The 11,440-nt window shown below is 38.1% G+C and overlaps 1 pseudogene; it reads left to right on the top strand.

The window, feature by feature from the left end:
- The first annotated feature begins 917 nt into the window (after positions 1-917).
- On the top strand, positions 918-2,333 carry LOC145552682 (uncharacterized; annotated as a pseudogene).
- Positions 2,334-11,440: the final 9,107 nt, after the last annotated feature.

The following is an 11,440-nucleotide window of genomic DNA, read 5'->3' on the forward strand; positions in this document are numbered from 1 at the left end:
CCTCAAACCAGATGTTGGACTGGATTTTATTTCAATGTCATTTGTGAATGTTAGAGCCTCATTTTCAACAGTGGAGCTATAAAGTTATTATTTTGGAGAAAATCTCATCAACATCAATATTTCCACTAAATAATATATATTATTTGAAAAAGGAAAAAGCCTCTCAGAATCTGAACCCGACAGCACCGAACAATTTTTTTTATATTAGACAATTAAATATCAATTATCGCGGTAGAAGACATTTGTTTGTTGAATACTTAATGAAACATATTTACAGTGTTTGATGCTTGTTGTAAATGACATATAGTCTAAAGAACGAGGTAATTAGTCCAAGTTTGTCGTTTACTTGTTCAGAAACTACAGTGGCTGTAAAGAGCCACAGCAAAGACAAACAAAGGTAAAACAACCTGAACAGGTGATCAACTCTAAACCACTCGCACCTTTTTACTCTCCGTCTTTCTCTGTCGTTTAAGCACACCCGTTGCCATGGCAACCTCATGCACTCCACAAACTGACCAAAGATTACGTTAAAAACAAAACAGTCGTTACGATATCAGGTTTTCAGGCTTGATATTTATTTTGCTATCATTAATAATCCTCTCTTGAACACAGCGGTGGTTGATTAGTTAATTTTAAACTCCTGCTCTGCTGGTTATTTTGGTAATGGAACCAAAACGCACAGAATTGCGCAACACCATGTTGAAACAATAATCACGGAGATCCTCAGACAAGAAGAAGTTCCAGCTGACAGAGAATAAAACCATCCGAGCAGCAGGTAACTCACCAGGTTGCTTCAATCTGATGTTTATGATTGGTGTTTTTGCTTGATCAAGATTTCAGGAGAAGAAAACTTTGTCTTGGAAGTTCGTTCACTTAAAGACAACATCGGACGTCTAAATGTGGAGAAAAAGTTAAAGATGCTTCCTGTTATATATCTAATTCAACACAATAAGAATAAAATCAACTGGAATAAGTTAAATGGTCTTCATCAGAACAGTAACTTGGTATCAAGTGATGAAGAAGAAAGACTCAGACTGGCTGAAATATTTGCCAGCCTCTATGAAAGTTCAGGAGCCGAGTCCAGTGTGTTCAATCTTCACCGCTACCTGACAGTGGACAGCACGTCTCTTTAGCGGCTTGTTCTGGAAGGGGATGTTTGTCAACCACTTCTGCTGGAAACTGATGGGTTTCAACACAATGAACAAAGATGATGAACATGTAGAGATGTTCAGGAAGGTTTATGAAGCTCAGTATGCAGCCATAGACTTCTGCCTGCAGAACTATACAGATTACATGAAGAAAGATGTGGAGGAGACAGCCAAAGGACTCAGTGCTGATGACAAAATGGCCATTGCTCTTAAGGTGAAAACATTTCTGGACAGTAAGTATCACTGATATAACTGACTGGTGATGGTAACAACAAGGCAGACAAAAACAATCATGTTGTGTTTGATGCAACTGAGATTACAGCGGGAGAAATCAATTTGCTTGTGAGCCTCACACTGCTAATCTGTCAAATGAAACATGTATTAGGAAAACTACAGAAACAAGTTTCAGCAATAAATACTCCACAGAAATCAAAATAGACCAATGTGTGGAACGCTATGGAGCCGCATATCCCGAATTCACTGAATATGCCAAGGCAACACATGTCACCTACAATGAGGACTTTGCAGAGGTGCCGATGCCTCTGCATCAGGTGGGATGTGTAAGGATTTCCATACATTTCTCCAGGAAGTTGCCCACCTGCACAGATTATCTATGCCATATCAACAGACGGTGCGACAGTCAGACTTCTGGATTCAAACGAATATGTTTGTCGATGTCCCACTGGATTCTATGGAGAATATTGTGAGCAGTGCATCGACAAAAGCATAATCCAGAAACCGGACGCCATCTTTCCCCCCATTAAAACTGTACAGGACAGGCTGAAAATCCTAGAGGACGGCCTGAAAGAACTCAGATGTCACAATTTTTAGAAGATTTTCACAAAATCCTGGAAGAAGAAAGAAACCATGGCTCGACAGAATCCTAGCGCATCCCACTGTGATTCAATACATCACCACCAGATGGCGCCAAACTTCAGTCCTGCCAGTTGGAATATAGTCACGTTTCAGATTATGTTAATATTCACCAACAACTGAAATCTTTTGTTTTTTTGTTGACAGGAACCACTCATGTTTCTGAATAAATTCTGAATAAATGACTGAATTGATGATTTACTGCTTATTCTGAATAAAAACACATTTAAATGCAAATATTTAAGTTGAATGTCTCTTTGCTCACCTGGTTTTGGTTCTGTTTAAGTTTATAAGACGGAGTTAATAAACCAGATCTTTAATAGAATTACTCCAGAGTAGAAAAAATATGTAAACAAATCACATTTTGTTCAATAATAACAACGATAAAGGAAAATTAAACAAAAATAAATTAATTAATTTCCCGAAATGTTTACTCTCAATAAATGAACAAAAAACTAGTGCTTATTTAATGTTTCAATTATGAATCATTAAATTATTTTTTTAAAAAGCTGATTTAAAAAAGAAAAAAAATCACAGAAGAATGTATTTCGCTTGTAACAAACCAGGTGACAAACGAACCTGCAGTGCCATCAAGTGGTTAAACTGCAGCACTGCAGGACATTTTCAGATGAAATAACAAAAATGTAAGTTTGAACTTTGTTATGTATATTTTATAAATATTGAAACCTTAATAAGTGGAGCTGGATGAATCCGTCCAAAGCAGTTTAGCGTCTGGATAAGAAAGACTTTCCCCCCTCCACCAATCACAGCCGCTCTGTGAGGAAAAACCCGCCTGATAAAAGACACTTTGCGGCCGCATTTGCGCAGAATCGCGGTGCCGCGGCTGCGCAAATGATCCATTTTCTGGATCGTTTGTAGTAAGTTCGGTTATTGAAGTAATCTGAAAACAATCCTGCTTGTGTTTACTGCTGCTGTGTGTCAGTCTTGTCTCAGTCAAGCACTTAAATCTTTTTTTCGCGCTACATCATGGAAAGAGTGGAAGTATTCAGCGAGTGGCGGAGTCCTTCTCAGCCTCAGAGCCTCTAAAACATGTAAACTTTCACTTTCCCCCTGTTGAGAAAAATTATTATTTTGAGTGTTTAACACAGTTTAAACCTTTTTAGAACGAATTTCTTAAGTTTGAACAGGTTTGTGTTAGTGATTTAAAACCCGAAGAACTATAGGATCTGCAGGAGAGCTTCGGCTCAGACCCCTGGAGTCTTATCATTAAAGACAGGAGGTCATAAATTAACATATGCAGGAAGGTGGAGGACATTATCACTTGAATTACTGTGAGAAAGGGAACTTTGGTCGGTTCACGTAACCAGGATGAGAAGTCTTCCAAACTAACATCTGACATGGTGCAAAAACTGAATATAACATAAAATGTTTTAAATCACTAACATTTAATTTGTAAGACATTTTTCTTAGTTATTAATAACATGTTTTGACTAAAAATTCTATTATCTTGTTTTAGAATTAATTTAGTTAATGATGAATGTATTTGAAATTGTATTATTTCTGACTATATTAGAATCACATGAAAATGTTTTGTTTAGTATTAGAAAATACTTAGGTTTATGGTGAATGAATGTCTTAATTCTTATTTGTTTCTAATTCCTAATTAGAAACAGGAATTGTACTTCATTATTTTCCGTTGATATTATATCTATTGCTTTTGGTTTGATATCAGGACTAAACTTTGGAGATGCTGAGTGCAGAAGAACAAATTGGGTTTTTGGAGAACTTTTCATTGAATTAAAATACAGTATTAAAGGTTTGTTCCTGGCAGAGCAGAAGAGAAACCAGAATTTCACAGCTACCTGTGAGGTTCCTGCATCTGTTTCTCTTTGCCCAGATGGCTGTAGAGCCGGATAGTGTTAAGAAAATAAATTTAAAATAAGTTAGTTTTAGAATTTATCATGACTTGATTGAAATACCATAATTATAGTTTTAAAATTTATAACATATTCTGACCTATTGATATATTTTACTGTAGTTAAAGCAGATTGTTTGCCAAGATCTTCTGATCTGCTCTTTGTCTGTTGGGAAACAATCAGTAGGAAGTTCTAGCTTTTCACACTGATCTGTGAAAGCCATAAACCACCATGAATTCGGAGAGTCTGCTTCCACCTTATTTAACAAAAGGTGTTTGATCTTGCGACCAAACTGCGGGACTTTTTCTAAAATTTAAAAGGGCCAGAGATGCCTTCCAATTGGTCAAGTAGAGATACGCCTTATTTGAATACATTAAAGAGGTAAACACACCTACAGGTATAAAAGTTTGTGCACAAGGGAAACAATTCAGAAAAAAGCTGATTTATTTTACTTCTGCACCAGCTCTTTCTCCAAGGACGTCCTTGATATTTCTTTGTCTTCTTGTCTCAGGTAACAATGTTTGTATCTGTCTTTCTTTAGTTTCCTGTACTATCTTATTTACTTATTATCTTATTTACTTCTGATTGGATTAAATCCTGTAATTCTGTGACGTCAACACGCATTGTTGTGTTTTTGTCCCCGCACGTGGCCACGCGAGAAAACCCGGGATCAAAAGGAAGTATCAGAGCCAGAGTTTTGCTAAATTTACCAGTACTATAAAATTCTTCCTTAACACCCCCTTTAAATTAGACTTTATTTCTCTGAGCTGCACACAGCTGGTGACACCTAGCAACGGTTGCTGAGGTGACGCAACGTTCTTGGATGGAATCTGGTCCTTTATGACATCACAGAGTTTTCTGAGTATTTTGTCTTTCCTTCTGCCACTTTCTTTGTGAGAGACAGTTGAAGTTTGGTGAGAGACTGAGATAGTTTGCGATTTAAACAAAATTTGCTTTACCTTCCGTTACAAATCCAAGAAGCTATGAGCCACTTAAAGAATCCAAAGCCTCTTGGATTACCGGCTTTAACCGGGAATATGATCACACCGATGATGGAAGAGTTTCTTTTGTCCTTTTCATTGAATCGGATAATGGATTTGGCCATGGGGAAACCTGATTGTGACACAAAGTCCAGCTTGAAGGATCTGTTGTTGAAGTTACTGGATAAATGTTACACTTTTATTCTCTGCAATATCCCTAAACAGGACATCAGATCCCAAGATGTGGACACGATCTTGGGCAATGCGCTCCTAACATCATTTTCAGACATCTTTTCGATTACAGGGAAGATTCATCCCATGAGCTTTGACATTTTCAATGAGTTATTCATTAAATATGTCAAAGAATCGTTGAGCTCTGTCTGCTCCACGCACGATCCTGATACTTCTGTGGTCTGCCACTTGTCTTGGTCGGAGGCCGTGGATTCCATCTTTCCACATGCACTCCAGCTGATAGAGGAATTATCACTGATTTACTTTGAAGAAAATAGTGAGACAGAACCAGAATTTGCTGAATACCTGCAGCGGAGAAACGACCACCCAGGTGCCGGCTCTGATGTTGGTAATGTCCAAGCTGTGGAGAAATTTCCAAGCCCTGAGAAATTAGACTCTGAGGAGACAACGGATGAGACGTGTGACAGAAATCTTGTTTCTGAAAATCAGGAATCTGACTTGAAGATGGTGGATGAATTCATTTTGGAGGAACTTTCAAAGACCGCGAAAGCAAATGATTTGATCTCTAATGAGAGGGAATCAGATTTAAAGATGGTTGATGAATTTATTTCTCAAGAGTTTTCAGACCTGACAAAGACAACTCATCTTACGCTTAAGGAAAAGGAGTCATGTCTGGAAATGGTGGATGACGTTATCTTTGATGTGCTACCAAATATCAGGGAAGTGAAAAAGTCAATCTCTGACCAACACCATTTAGAGATCCCAGATGATTCATTGGATGCTCTTCTACCAGCTGATAACCAAGGGTCCAGAGATGAAGAGGCTTCTGTTGTGCCTCTTCCCATAGCACAACAACAGAACGAAGCAGCTGGAGTCGAAACGAAGAACCACCTTCAAAATGACAGCAAAGATCAATGCAAGGGAGTTTCACCAGCACCAGGACATAAAGAAACAAGAGTTTCATCAGTGGAAAACATTGTTTCCACTGAGCAGAATCACTCAGAGGAATCAACCCTCTCAAAAGGGAGACAGTTAGTTGATGCAGAGCTGGAGTCAGTGGTTACCACAGAGCTTGAGGAACCGCTGCCAGTGACCTCAGACGCAGAAAAGGAGGAGCAGCAGTCATCCATCATGCTGCTAGTTAATACCATCATTACCAAGGCCCTAACAAAATCTAGGATAACCTGCAAGTACAAACACCTCCAAAAAATCACAGAGAGGTTGTCTGAGAAAATCTGGGCCGAGGTCAAGGAGCAAGAACTGAAGATTATTCAAAGTAAACTGGACAGTCTCAGCAAAGACATTCTGAGAGAAGTCACCAAAAAGATAGGCTGCTCAAGAAAAGACATTTTCTTACTGTTGGGCTTAAACAACTCAGTGGTAGACGAGACATTAATTTCCATCTGCAAAGAGAAAATAGTAAAAAAAGCCAAGAAACCCAACCTCATCAAACGTTTCTGGACCTCTATAGGCAAGACTTTCAAGTCCCTATAGATAATTTTCTTATTTTTATCCCATCCATAATACAAATGTATGTTGGTGTTTACTGTTTCCCCTGAGACAGACTGGCGACCTGTTATGTAGCGACTTGTTATGTTTTTCTCATTTGCACAATATTTTGGTCAATTCAAACACAAAGGGTTAAATTGTTAGGGGCTGCACAGTGGCACAGTTGTCTTGCAGCAAGAAGGTCCTGAGTTTGCATGCGTGGGTTCTCTCCGGGTACTCCGGCTTCCTCCCACAGTAAAAAAAAAAAAGCCTGTCAGGTTAATTGGTCTGTATAAATTCTCAGTGTGTGTGTGGACATTTGTCCAGACTGTCTCTGTGTTGCCCAGAGACAGACTGGTGACCTGTTATTATATAAATCTAATTTGCCCAATTTTTTGGTCAATTCAAACAAAAAGGGTTCAATTGTTAGGGGCTGCACAGTGATGCAGTAGAAAGAGCTGCTGCATTGCAGCAAGAAGGTCATGGGTTCAAATCCTGGGCCGGTGTATTTCTGCATGGAGTTTGCATGCGTGGGTTCTCTCCGGGTACTCCGGCTTCCTCCCACAGTAAAAAAGAAAAAAGCCTGTCAGGTTAATTGGTCTGTATAAATTCTCAGTGTGTGTGTGGACATTTGTCCAGACTGTCTCTGTGTTGCCCTGAGACAGACTGGTGACCTGTTATTATATAAATCTAATTTGGTCAATTCAAACAAAAAGGGTTACAACTTAAGGGGCTGCACAGCGGTGCAGTAGGTAGAGCTGTTGCCTTGCAGCAAGAAGGTCCTGAGTTTCATGCGTGGGTTCTCTCCGGGTACTCCGGCTTCCTCCCACAGTAAAAAAAAAAAGCCTGTCAGGTTAATTGGTCTGTATAAATGATCAGTGTGTGTGTGGACATTTGTCCAGACTGTCTCTGTGTTGCCCAGAGACAGACTGGTGACCTGTTATTATATAAATCTAATTTGCCCAATTTCTTTGATCAATTCAAACAAAAAGGGTTACAATTTAAGGGGCTGCACAGTGGTGCAGTAGAAAGAGCTGTTGCATTGCAGCAAGAAGGTCATGGGTTCAAATCCTGGGCCAGTGTCTTTCTGCATGGAGTTTTCATGTTCTCCCTGTGCATGCGTGGGTTCTCTCCAGGTGCTCCAGTTTCCTCCCACAGTCCAAAAACATGATTGGCAGGTTAATCAGTCTCTCTAAAATACTCCCCAGGTGTGTGTGTGTATGGCTGTTTGTCCAGACTGTCTCTGTGTTGCCCTGAGACAGACCGGTGACCTGTTACTTATATAATTCCAATTTTTTGGTCAATTCAAACAAAAAGGGTTACAACTTAAGGGGCTGCACAGTGGTGCAGTTGGTAGAGCTGTTGCCTTGCAGCAAGAAGGTCATGGGTTCAATTGCCAGGCCAGCCTTTCTCCATGGAGTTTGCATGCGTGGGTTCTCTCCGGGTGCTCCGGCTTCCTCCCACAGTAAAAAAGAAAAAAGCCTGTCAGGTTAATTGGTCTGTATAAATTCTCCCTGTGTGTGTGTGTGTATATGGCTGTCTGTGACCTGTTATTATATAAAACCAATTTGCCCAATTTTTTGATAAATTCAAACAAAAAAGGTTACAACTTAAAGGGCTGCACAGTGGTGCAGTTGGTAGAGCTGTTGCCTTGCAGTAAGAAGGTCATGGGTTCAATTCCTGGCCAGGGTCCTTCTGCATGAAGTTTTCATGTTCTCCCTGTGCATGGTGGGTTTTCTCCTGGTACTCCGGTTTCCTCCCACAGTCCAAAAACATGACTGTCAAGTTAATTGGTCTCTCTAAAATATGCAGTAAGAGAGGGGAGCAGCGGCCACTAATCAGCCATGACTGATTAGTTTATCTAAAACATGACGAATCAGTTAATAAATAGCTTCTTTTTTTTCATTTTCTATTGTTTATGAACAGTTTGTGCTTTGCTAGAGTAGGTGACAAACTGAACGCCACCAGGACGCTGAGAGCAGCACGTCCTCATCTAACTCCTTATCAAAAGGTTTGTAACTTTATTAAATAACAACAAAAAAATCAACAAAACGTTTTCAAATTAATGACCCAACAACAATAATAATCTCAGTGATTATTGTTTCTACATGGTGTTGCGCAATTCTGTGCGTTTCGGTTCCATTTCCAAAATAACGAGCAGAGCAGGAGTTTAAAATTAACTAATCAACCACCGCTGTGTTTATGAGACGATTATTAATGACCGCAAAATAAATATCAAGTCTGAAAACCTGATATCGTAAAGACTGAATGTTATGTTTTTAATGTAATCTCTGCTGGGCTTGCGCAGGCGGTTGCCACGGCAACGTGCGTGCTTGAATGACAGAGAGAGAATAAAAAAGTAGAAGTGGTTTTGAGTTGATCACGTGTTCGGGTTCCATGTTTCATTAAGTATTTAACAAACAAATGGCTTCTACCTCGATAATTATGTGAAATTAAATCAATTGTCTAATGTTAAAAAAAATAGTTTGATGCTTTCTGGCATCTCTCTTTGAGCTCAGAGTCTGAGAGGCTTTTCCTCCATCAAACAATTTTTTTTGCCTCTTAATTAGTGAAAATATTGCTGTTGATTAGATTTAATAAGTTTTTTCAACCTTTGTAGCTCCACTATTGAAGATGATGCTCTAACATTCATACATTACAATGAAATAAAATCTAGTCCAACATCTGGTTTGAGGTGATTCCTCTGGAACCTGTTGGAGGAAAAACATCCCAACTTCAGAAGATGAGCTTTAACCTAACAGAGCTCTGTGGTTCCTCCTGTCAGTATTAGAGTCAGGGTGAGGAGGCGCCATGTTAGGAAGAGAAGTGGAAGCTGCAGGATCTTCAGAACAAACAGGTCATGATGCTGGGCTACTGATTATCCCTCTGTCTGGACACAGGATCAATATAACCAGTTCAAAAGCTAAAATGAATGGTTATATGCCAGACATGGAAAACTGGGATGCTCTCCATGCCATGATGTTCAGGATTTAGGTCTCATGGCATCTCAAGGTGTCAACATTGCAGTCAGTGGGCTGAGGGAGGAAAATACAGCTTTATTTTGTAGCAATTCAAGAGCTACAAGATTTTATCGTTTCGCAAAAATTTAATCAGCACAGAAACTCCAAAGCACACAAAGAAGCAATACAGATGCAACACATGCATTTTTTTTGGTCACAGTACCCCCAAGAATTTAAAACTACTTTCAACCCTGTATATATATGTATATATATGTACAATGCCATTATCCTGGCACAATGCTGCCAGGAAAATGTATTCTTCTCATAACTGCCGCAGGAATTTTCCCGGCACGCAAAAAGATAATCTCGCGTGGTCTCGTGTGATTTCCCATGATCTCGCGTGATCTTCCGTGATCTCTCTAGTCGTCTTCAGCACAAGATCAGTCTGACTAAAATGACTCATGTTATCTCAACATGATTAAATTTCATAAAAATTAAGTTGTTGAATTTCTTGTTTATCCAACATTATTTTATCACGTTTTTGTTTGAAACATGAAGTTATTGTTAATGTAATAACCCTCTTAGTTCATTTTTTTTGAGTGTTGGTCTGCTTTAACACGAAAACTATTCCCTCAGTCCCCGAGTCATCACCCGGTTGACTGGAAACGATGCGTCTCTTTCCACAGGCGATAATAACAAGCTGTGATGTCATCTCCTGACGTTTATTTTTATTCTGTTTTAGCTGAATGAAACAAGTTCACAAAACATATCCAGTTGCAGCCAAATCTTATCACTCGTTCAGTAAGAGTGATATTTTGTTGTATTTTATAAAATAAAAAATATCCCAACTTCAGAAGATGAGCTTTATATATATATATATATATATATATATATATATATATATATATATATATATATATATATATATATATATATATATATATATAAATTGTGTAAAAGTACTTCATTGCAAGCAGATATTACTACATCTGCTCTTGAGTATTAATTTTTCTGAAGACCTTTTACTTTCCCTCCAATGTCAAGAGAAATAAATGTATTTTGTATTCTTTTTCCTTTTGCAAATGGCACTAAGTTACATTATGATAAATAATTATGCAATGCAACCTGCCAAACTACACTAGTGTATTAGGACCACTGTCCAAAAAAATGAGTAAATTTCAGCCAAAAAGTCAAATTTTTAGATTAATCTTGGAAATTTTTTGGGGTTTCAAAAGTTGAAAATTTCCTTGAAAAAAATACTTGAGATTAATCTCAGAATTTTCTTTCCTTTCCTTTTAGAAAAAAATAAAATTTCTGAGATTCAAAAGTCGAAATTTTGCTAGAAAAACAATCTGAAATTTTGAGCTTAATCACAAATTTTGTAATTTCTGAGTTTCAAAGTTGAACATTTTTGACTTTTGAAACTAAGTAAATAAAGTAGAAAACTTCCAACTTTTGAAATGTATATGTTTTTCCAGATATTTTCTTAGATTAATCTCAAAATCTATGACGTCTTTGTTGAGTATTTGCCCCTAGTTTTTCCATCTGCAGTGACGCTAACACGACCTCATAAAAGCCATAAAAAAAACCATTCAGTTGGAAACCATTAGCTAAGAACTCTGAGGTTCTGGACTTCAAGAATTTTGCTCAAAACTAAAAAACAAAAAAAAAAAATCAAAAACAAAACACTCATACAGGTAAGCTTGTATTTTTATCTAATAGTAAGAACTAATTTAGCATGTGCTGTTGCTCACTTTATAACGTTTATAATGGTTTTGAAACATGCTAACAGTAGCAGCCGTCAAACTAAGCTAATGCTAATTAGCTTCGGATAGCACTCAATTCGTTGCCGCTGTTCTGATAGTTATAAGGTTTACCGGGGAAAATGTTATACAATTTTAAAAGACTAACATTTTACAGTA

The sequence above is a fragment of the Poecilia reticulata genome, chromosome 8 (assembly GCF_904066995.2).
Source record: "Poecilia reticulata chromosome 8, P_reticulata-male-v2, whole genome shotgun sequence".
NCBI lineage: Eukaryota > Metazoa > Chordata > Actinopteri > Cyprinodontiformes > Poeciliidae > Poecilia > Poecilia reticulata.